Below are 11,030 nucleotides of genomic sequence, written 5' to 3' on the forward strand. Positions count from 1 at the left end.
GAAAAAAAGATCTTGTTTCTTCGTTCAACGAAACAATGTATCTTTCGTCCGAGTTTCGTTCCATGTGTGCAAATGGAATGGTCAGAGCGAGACGTCGATTAAATAAGTAGATGTGAACAGGAAAATGAAAATTAAAAATGAAGATAAAGGTCGTACGAGGAATTTTTCTTCGTATCTACTTGGAGGAAAATCTTCTCGAAACGTTTCCATGATTCGACGATAATTCTACCCTCGGCGAGTTAAGCTCTTGGAATGCCTTGGAATTTTATGGCCGACGTACCTCGGTTAAGACTCGACATATTTCATAGGGATCTTCTAGCGATTCACGAACCACTTATTCTGGATAAGCAACCATAATCGAGATTTCTGACTCGCGGTGACATCCCGACGGAAACCGACTGTCTTCGTTCATGTCACGATGTTACGAAATCAACAGTCGCTTGCTCGATTCTATCGTATTATAACGTAACATATACTACGACGTTTGAAAAATATATTACTCGATCGGACAACAATTCTTCGATTTTTCCCGTATTGGCAATTTCCAAATAACGAACAATATTTTATCGATAAAACTTCCGAATAAGAATCTTGCGATTCTGTCGAATTTCACAGATTTACGTATATCTTCGATTCGGCGTATAGGACGTCATGTGAACGATGTCCATTTAAATTGAACAGGAACCTTCCCCTTTTTTCTATATTTTTATTTTCCAGACGGAAAGCTTATCGATGGAACGTTCAAAATTCACGATTCTCGTTAGGAAAGTTGTATTATAATTCTGCTTAATTATTCGCCAAGTAATACGAGTGGACGCAATGTTAAATGGAAGGTAAAGTGCGAGAAGAAAACTACAACAACGGGACGAAGAAAGATACGAAGGAAGAAAAGAAAGACGCCGCATGGTTAGAACTGTCATGCTGGTATCTCGAATCGTCTTTTCCGCTTTATTTCACGATCGACGAGATATATGTTGTTGCAATCAGACGCGATACAGAAATCTAGATTTTATATAGAACGTAAGAAAAACAGTGGGCACATTGTACCGTGAAATTGTTGCGAAACGGGGAATACATTAGTAGGAGCGATGTTAAAATCGGTGACTAATATGTTGATCGGTATTGCGATAACTTTTTGTTAGCAGTGAAAACCCGATGGTAAAAGGCGTACAAATATCGCATGTAGACATTTTAATCCTTGATTCGAAGACAAAGAGATCGAACAACTGCGCCACGTTTTCTATTACTGTCGTTAGCGAGTCGAAGTAAGCTTTTAAACGTCTAGTTGTCTGTTACGATTTCAGCGATAATTGTACGATCGTTTCTCGAAGAAATTTATCCGATAAAAATAAGAGTTTCGAAAGAACTTGAGTAGAAGCAATCGATGACAGAGGAAAAGAATTTTAATGCTTTAAGAAACTCTTTAGCGCGTAACTGAGACGAGAGATCACTCGTTTTCTTATTTCACGTTCGATTCTTTCGTAATTGTGCGAGAGATTTCAGAAATTCTTTAATAACGAAAAAATACGATTCCATAGAAAATGAGCCAAACGATGTAGCGGAGTTTACTCTTAAAAGCTATCAGAGAAATATGTCGGCTTTGTTTCCTGGATAGAGTGGATAGACTTTCGGTGCATGTTCTTATTTCAAGAACGAACAGAGTCGAACAAATGCAAGTAGGTTTTTCTAATTATCATTCGATATTATGCAAAAGATAGAAAAGATACTACTCGTAATAACTATAAATAGCATGGCTACGATCACAGGACAATGATACTGAAGCAAAATTTACATGGATCGACAATTGAACCATAATGTTTGGCTGTAAGGGTTGAAGGAAAAGAAAACTATTTTGGTGGACGAGTTGGTGTAGAACAAACAGGGAATAAGCGTGTTTACTCGCGTATCAGGATTGTGATATAACGAGACACGCGTTCTACGTGTGCTTGGCGACCTTGCGTGGATCTCGAGTGAAACCTAAGACAGCGAGGGATGCAAATTAATCTTTAATTATTGTAATTATTTAGAATGTATGTGATCGTTAAGCGTTGCAGTACGGTTGATTTAACTCGATCGAGTAGCAGTTTGAAATGTTTTGTCAGTGTCTAAGCTGTCAATGAATAGGATCTGATAAGCGGGTCGATCGCTATTCGAACGTTTAGAATTTTATTAGTTGCCAGCGTAACTATCTAGTGACACCGGAAATTACATATCAAATACGGAAATGTTCGGTAATGTAATAACGCGCGACAGCATGTTGAAAGTCAAAACGCAAATTAGAGATCGAAATTGCACACATCTACGTACACTATGTAATTTCGTCAATAATATTATTAATAGACGATGACCTACTTTGCATAAACAACAAGTGGGACAGAAGCAATTCGGTATTTCAGCTCGTCGTTGGTATTCCAGCAACTGATTAAACCAATCAAAATAATTCGTCAGTGGGATATTTCCACGTTGGTAAACAGGTTACTGGGTGGTGTGTGATTTCACGAAAACAAATTTCTAAATAAACTTCGTTTCTTCGGTTCTGTTTGGAATAGCATGAAATTGCATAACAATCAGCAAGTTATTTTATTAATTATTGCATTATTTAGACCAAAGGGAAGGGACGTATTCACGAAACGAATTCGTTGTTTCATAGAAAAATTCATAGATTGATTTTAGATACAAAAAATGTAACCACGTTATTATGATTCAAGGACAAGCGTGATCAACTCTATCTGGGTATATTTTTAACCGTAATCGGGAATAAAAAATATACCGTAATTAAATACCATTACGACGTAATATCAACAATCGATTAAAATGTAAAATTTAATTAGAGATAACTACGGAATGAAAAATAGCTGAAAGGAAAAAATCAGATCGCTAATCAATAACAGCGTTCCCAACGAGAATTACAAGGAAAAAGATATGTAACATGATTCTTCGATAAAACCTGTCGTTTCGAATTACTACGCTTTCTTAAGGACGACTCCTTTTCGACTATTCTTTATGCGTATCTGTCAATAACCTCTCACGGGGAATCCTACGGCAGTAGGTCGACCGGTTGTCGAGTCGCGGTTTTTCCCCGTTCCCGACATCACACCGTATAATTCGAGTTAGTGGAGGCGATATTCCTCGGCGATTAAAACCTTTTCCTCGTACATTTAAGAAGCTAAGTACATTGGAGTGTCTTCTTATTTGAGTATGTTAGAAGAAAAGGTGATAGAAACGAGAAATTCTTTAATTTGAGAAGATTATGCGTAATATTACATTTCAATATAGAAATTTCCAAACGTCAAAATACATTTTAGCACTCTGTATATTGGGTTGATGATCGCGGATTTTGTAATTATCACCTAATAACCTAATACTTTAGTAGAGTGTATACTTTATATTACTAGAATTTTGACAAAAGAAATGAACACGGGAAGAAAAGATTAATATTTGTGAAAAATTCATTGAAACCCCGTAAGATTGCACAGCTGTGAATGTATGAAGTTTTGATGAAAAAGTTCCAGATTAATTATTTCGATATGCTGTTTGGTTCGACCAGTATTTTTATAATTATAGCGTCGATTATCATCAAAAGCAATCATGTTATTATCGATATTGTGTAACGCCCTATTAAAGATGTTGTCGCAAATAAAATATTCATATAACACGCTCAACGCAAATAGATGATTATGAAACGAGTAAAACAGCTGAATCGCAAGAAATTGTAACCAATTCCAAGAAGCTCGATTAGTCGTCGTACGTACCGCAGACGGTTTACAACGTTCACCACACGAAACAGGTGAATCCAATTTCTGTAATTGTTCTTTCCGCGTATCCCTCGGATTTTGATATAATTGTCGCGCACTTATACAGAACATGTATTCGACGAATCGTACGTATGGAATGTTTAACGGAGGGAATGATACTCGCTTTTCTACCGAGAAGTGGTACAAGAAAAAGAACTGCCTTTACGAACCTGTCAAGGTTAACCGTTCCAACGTAGCAACCCCCGAAGATCTTCGTTGCTTCTTCTACGTACGTGTCTTGTCGAGGCAATGGACTCTTCAAGGATGAGAAATTAAAAATGATCTACGACGTGACGAGTTTGGGAAATTTTCTGATAAAATGGGAACACTTTAATCCTTGATCACATAATACTAACCTTTGAGCAGGCTCTGAATTTTTATCTTATTATCATAATCTTTATAGTAAGGAATTTTAGAAACTCGAAAAATCTTGAATATCTTCAGCAGCATTAGACGATACGATTAAAGAGTATCGACTTTTTACTTGCTACGCCTGATTTATTGAACTTCTATTCGACTACCTTATTAAAGCAGTGGAAAATTTTATAATCTCGAAGATTTGAGAGTAAATGCTTCGATCGTGAAACACCTAAGCAGACGAAATGTATTCAATGTGATTACATAAAATAGTTAGAATAGATTAATATCTGTGGCGCAATGATTTAATAAATATAATAAAATATCGAGACTAATTCGAGGGATTAGAAGTCTGTGACAATGAAAAAAATAAATGAAAATTCCATTGAAGCGTAAGATATCATATGTAGAAATAGCGTAATTATCTGAAAATGAATTATTTATCATTTTCGACTGAAGCTTACTTACGAAATAAACTTACGAGTGACCTAACGAATAGACAGCCTGAGATAAAAATCCGTGGCACTGTAGCGCAATATTGCAGAACCAGGTGCAATATTTTTTAATACGAAGAAATGCCTCGAAGGAACGTTTAAATTAGTCGACGATTAATACGTAGAGGAAGTGGTTAAGTCGTAAAGTATAAGAACATTTTTCCTACATATGAAATCCTTCTAGGTAACATGACAAGCTGATAACAACGAGACGAATCATTTAGTTTCTTTAAACGTAAACCTGAATAACAGTTGATCCCTATAAATATAAATTATATATGCAGCTGATCGTATAAACTCTGTTATCATTGTTGGATCGAGATACTTTATTACAATTATAATTACAATATTTTATTGCTTACGATTACTGAGAATCTACCAACGAGACACTGACAAAAGTGGAACCAATAGATTATATGCTATGTATTAATAATAATTAATCGAGCTTACGTTACTGATTCTCGTTGTATTTAGATTAAATTGAATTCATGTTGATAATTGATATTGCAAAATCTTAATTTGAAACACAGAAAAAATGTATAAATATATCCCATATTTTGTAACGAGTAGCTAGCATAACGATCTCTTATAAATCCATAGATCTATATCATACCAGTTTTATTTATCACTAATGAAGTTACGTAAAAAATATTTGTAAGAAAATAACAGGGATAAAAAGTATTTATGCCCATTTGTTAGACCATACGTTTTCAAATAATTAAATTGTCAATTGTGTATTATAATTTTACATTGATATCTCTATTTACCTGTCCCCTGAGACTTGATTTGCTATAATAACGTAAATATATATTTTATTACACGTTAAATGATATACGTGCATATTTCATCGTCGGTGTCATAATTTCATAACTCGAGGAACACGTTTTTCAAGCTGTCGCCATAAGAAATCTCATAGGTTTCAGTGAGATCATAAATATGACAGGACGATCGATCCTGTTTTATAAAAGATAATTTCGTTAATAAATTCAATTAGAAAAATAATTTGTCATTACGTTGAAAGATGCTTTCTCGTATCCTGTTGGGAAACTAAATATATTTATGTCAGTTTTGAAGCAAGGCTGGGTATCACACATGTACCTACTTATATTATTTTTCTCAATCGTTTCAAAATACGTTTACATATTGAAAATATGTGTTACACAGATGCAATTGGAGGATCAAAGATAATTATCTTTCGAAGAAGCTAAATAAATTGTCAAAGAAACCTTCGATTTATTCAAACGATGAATAATCGTGTCTTCGATAGATAATCCGTGGTTTCTAAATGTCACTTGTGAAATAAAGATTCTCGTGATACGTAAATAATTTGCATGGAAGTTTAGCGTTAAATATACTATAAAAAATATATTACAGAAAAAGAATTTTTGATACAAATTATATTGATCATCGAATATTACATCGATAATTATACCTTGTTATCTTCACGATTGTAACTCGGTACACGATTGAAACTTTCCTCGAACAGAAAGATTTTTCATCAAATGGATGATCCGTGGCAGTAATTTACACGTGCATCGATTAAATGATGAAAGAACGATTCTTCCTGATACATAGACAAAGTACGTATAATCCTCCGTATATGGAAGATCAAACGTCTAATCAGGATAAGGAAATCCAAGGTCTGCAAGGGGATCGCGCAGCTGCAGGACAAGTCTGTTTAGATCCATGACCAGATTGTCTTGAGATCACGTGCGTCGACCGAGGAAAGGAAAGAAAGAGAAAATATCGCGATAATGAGCAGTCATTGTGTCTTATCGATTGTTAAAGGAAAATAAATCAGTTACGCAACGCTTCACTTCTTACTAATCGGCAGGTTCAATGAGAATTATCAGACGAATTATCATCAGGGTTCTATTTCAAACCGATCTATCTTCTTATACTTTTATGATCCAGATACATATATACATGTTTCCTGCGAAGGAATGAAAAATTCATGATACTTTATTTTACCAAACAAAAAGGATTTGTAACCTTTTAAGATGTATAACGCGAGATTGCAAGGTGAAAGAATTCGTTCGAATAAAAATTTATTTATATTTTCTTCGAGCTCCAAGTATTTTTTTGCGTTAGAAACAATTTTAGCGAACAAAAAGGATTTTTAACGTTTTAAGATGTATAACGCGAGATTGCAAGGTGGAAGAATTCGTTCGAATAAAAATTTATTTATATTTTCTTCGAGCTCCAAGTATTTTTTTGCGTTAGAAACAATTTTAGCGAACAAAAAGGATTTTTAACGTTTTAAGATGTATAACGCGAGATTGCAAGGTGGAAGAATTCGTTCGAATAAAAATTTATTTATATTTTCTTCGAGCTCCAAGTATTTTTTGCATTAGAAACAATTTTAGCGAACGAAAAGGATTTGTAACCTTTTAAGATGTATAACGCGAGATTGCAAGGTGGAAGAATTCGTTCGAATAAAAATTTATTTATATTTTCTTCGAGCTCCAAGTATTTTTTTGCGTTAGAAACAATTTTAGCGAACAAAAAGGATTTTTAACGTTTTAAGATGTATAACGCGAGATTGCAAGGTGGAAGAATTCGTTCGAATAAAAATTTATTTATATTTTCTTCGAGCTCCAAGTATTTTTTGCATTAGAAACAATTTTAGCGAACGAAAAGGATTTGTAACCTTTTAAGATGTATAACGCGAGATTGCAAGGTGGAAGAATTCGTTCGAATAAAAATTTATTTATATTTTCTTCGAGCTCCAAGTATTTTTTTGCGTTAGAAACAATTTTAGCGAACAAAAAGGATTTTTAACGTTTTAAGATGTATAACGCGAGATTGCAAGGTGGAAGAATTCGTTCGAATAAAAATTTATTTATATTTTCTTCGAGCTCCAAGTATTTTTTGCGTTAGAAACAATTTTAGCGAACAAAAGGGATTTTTAACGTTTTAAGATGTATAACGCGAGATTGCAAGGTGAAAGAATTCGTTCGAATAAAAATTTATTTATATTTTCTTCGAGCTCCAAGTATTTTTTGCGTTAGAAACAATTTTAGCGAACAAAAAGGATTTTTAACGTTTTAAGATGTATAAGGCGAGATTGCAAGGTGGAAGAATTCGTTCGAATAAAAATTTATTTTTATTTATATTTAATTTATATTTTCTTCGAGCTCCAAGTATTTTTTGCGTTAGAAACAATTTTAGCGAACAAAAGGGATTTTTAACGTTTTAAGATGTATAACGCGAGATTGCAAGGTGGAAGAATTCGTTCGAATAAAAATTTATTTATATTTTCTTCGAGCTCCAAGTATTTCTTTTTTGCGTTAGAAAAATACAATTGGGTCGAGAATGGTCGAAAGAAGGCAAAAGCGTTAAATCAGGTTTGTGAAACGATTCGTTTTCAATTAATCGACAATGATGAATCAAACTCCCGCATAAGGAAACGTTCTACAAGACAGTTTCGTATGTGGACGTGGTTTTTGGTAGGACTACCTGTAACTGGTTCCCACGAAACTGGCCTTGATCGTTTCGCAAAAAGATTCCAATCGTCTATCATGGTTATTTATATCACGGTAAGTTTGCTATAGGATCTTTATAGTTATAGTATGATCTAGCATAGCAGATAGATAGATATGCCATTTTATCGTGAACGGCAACAGGAAACACTATCGAAGCGTACAGTTATAAAATCAGAAAGAAAAAAAGGCTTCAAATAACGAGGTTCATTAACTGTGTCCTTGGGAACACTCCTCGGAAGTAGCAGAAATATAATGGTTGTGTTATTTATTATAATATATTCGATAATCGATAAATCTGTCGATAAAATTGTCGAAATTTGTCGGAGGAAACGATCGATAGGCTTCTAACAAGAACAATCTTTCTCAAATGTTCCACCTTATTAGATAATAACCTGTTTTAGCAATTAGAATTCATAACACGATGGAATAAATCGAATTGCTAAAAACGATATACACACATATATCTATGATAAATAAAAAGTAATAAGAAAAATTCCACAACTTGGTGACTTGATTAAATACAGTTTTATGATATACCTAATTACACATATATTCACGAAATATTTCGTTAAAGAAATCTCAGTTGTATAGTTGCTTGAATTTCTTGTAGAAAGATAAACACAAACAAGAGCTATTTTTACTACGATTACTTCAGTTTAATCGTTCCTAATAACTTGAGTAAACCACTGCCACACGTATTCGAACTTTGTTGCAATTACGCTTACACAATTAGAGCTTTAGAGATATTAAAATGAACAATATATGCAAAAATATGTAACATATCCGAAATATACGCTATTGGTTGTTAAAATATTTCGAATATTTAGTAAGCGCGTATTTACTTAGATTCCATTCCTCAGATTTGCGTAAACATTCGCAATGTATTCACAGCATTCTAGCTCATTCCACCGTAATAATTACCGCGTGGTATTCGAAAAGGATCGAAGATTTATATCGAACGAACAATAGACATCGACGACCTACCGAATTCGCAATTCTATTTCTGGAAATAATGAATTACTCGAGTTGATTGCAAGTTAGTTATAACACTATAATACTATAGCACTCAGTTGGTCGGCCGAGGTTTGATACAACCAATGAAGATCATTATTCGTGAAAAGACGTGATCGAAACGCGCAATTGTTCGTCGATCTGAACAGATACCTTATCTTTTGACGAGTATACGCGTCAAACACAAACTTCATTTCGGTGCTTCTGACGTGTATACTCGTGGTCGCTTGTATTTATTTACGCACTCCATCACCTAATCCCATGACAGATTTCTAAAACTAAATCCCGCATTAATTGGCCAAGGTCGTATCGATCTCTCAACGACGCGTCTCCTTATAACAAACTGATATCCAACCTCCCTTCCCGACGTTCTGTGACACACACGTTCACTCGTCAATGGCAATTAATTAACGAAGGATACAGAGTTTGTTAAGGACGATTTATTATTTGAGATATAGATCATCCATCATCAAGTACACGCGCGAACGCGATACAAAAGTCACGCCGCGTAAAAAGCAGATACAATAGCTTCCGCATGATCGCGTAATTTAAATGAATTATCAGTTAGATGTTCAATTATGCAACGCGATTTAATACAAAGATATGTTTAACGTAGAAGTTTCATTGGCTCTGGTTTATTTGCATGCGATATTACAATAGTTGTTTTATTTGCAACTTTATCGCAGGTGGAGTTATTGGTTGTATAACCAGGAGGTGTGTCAGACGATTTATTCTTGAATATTGATAAGATTGATTCGAGTAAACGATTATAACGAAGGCTGGTAGCAACCGCTAGAGAACAGAAACAGAGGAAAACCACTGGAAATATCCGATCGGGTGATTAAGAACGAAACAAACAAGAGAAGAAAAGAGGAAGAAGAAATCGCGCATCAGAAAAATCAAAACGATTTGTTTCATTTTTCTTCGATTCCTATCGGGCGGGTTTAATTAGTTGAATTGAGCATTGTTAACGTTCGGCGGCTGAACAATTTTACCGTGCGAAAAGGAATTCGTTTTTCGATCGTCCGTTGTCTCTCATTATCTGATCGTGTCAATGCACGCCGTGAATAGAAATACGAGTTGGCTGCCGGTTGATCAAGATAGCGAATGGATTTATAAAAGCATTAAATTTCTAGTCCCTAAGCCAGTGGCAATGTAAGAAAACGAGGATGCCACAAATTGAAAAGGAGAATGCTATTATCGCGAAGAAAAACGCTCGCAGTTACCCAACGGTGGGAATACCTGCAATATGTTCTCGTCTCGATTAATTAAGCTGCGTGTCTCTGGATGATTCAATGAGGAAACGACGACAAAGGATACGCGGTGTGTTTCATTGCGTAATCGTCGACTGTTCTGATCGTATACTTTTGACGTGAACTGACCACCGTGATGGACATACACATACTTATATCGAAATTCTGGTCAAAAGTCGATCTTAAGAATTCAGCGTTGACGGAAAAGATTTCCAAAATAAATGCCAAAAATTGCCTTTAAAGAATTGCGATAATAATGTTCCAATGACAATTAACGGTATTCGTTGAAGACTATTCTTAAAATAGGCATGTTTTGCTATAATAAAATTGCTCCATCTATTTTGCAAGATCAAACGAAACAAGTTACTTCTTATACTACTATCGTCTGCTTTTAGTAAATATTTTTTGATCATCAAATTTTCAAGCATTCATTTATTCCCGCTTAAATGATTCACGTAGGAAGAATAGAATCCTGTACTGTGCAGGAATCGTGACTTTCATTGAAACGAGTGTCTCCTTCCGAACATGATTAATCGAAGATTATCGCAAATTGCTTTACATAACGCTTCGCTTGGGTTCACGATAAAGCAAATCGAAACAAAAAGGGCGATTCTCGTTTGAATTGCGAAGAAGCAA

Source organism: Bombus terrestris, chromosome 7 (assembly GCF_910591885.1).
Source record: "Bombus terrestris chromosome 7, iyBomTerr1.2, whole genome shotgun sequence".
Taxonomy (NCBI): Eukaryota; Metazoa; Arthropoda; class Insecta; order Hymenoptera; family Apidae; genus Bombus; species Bombus terrestris.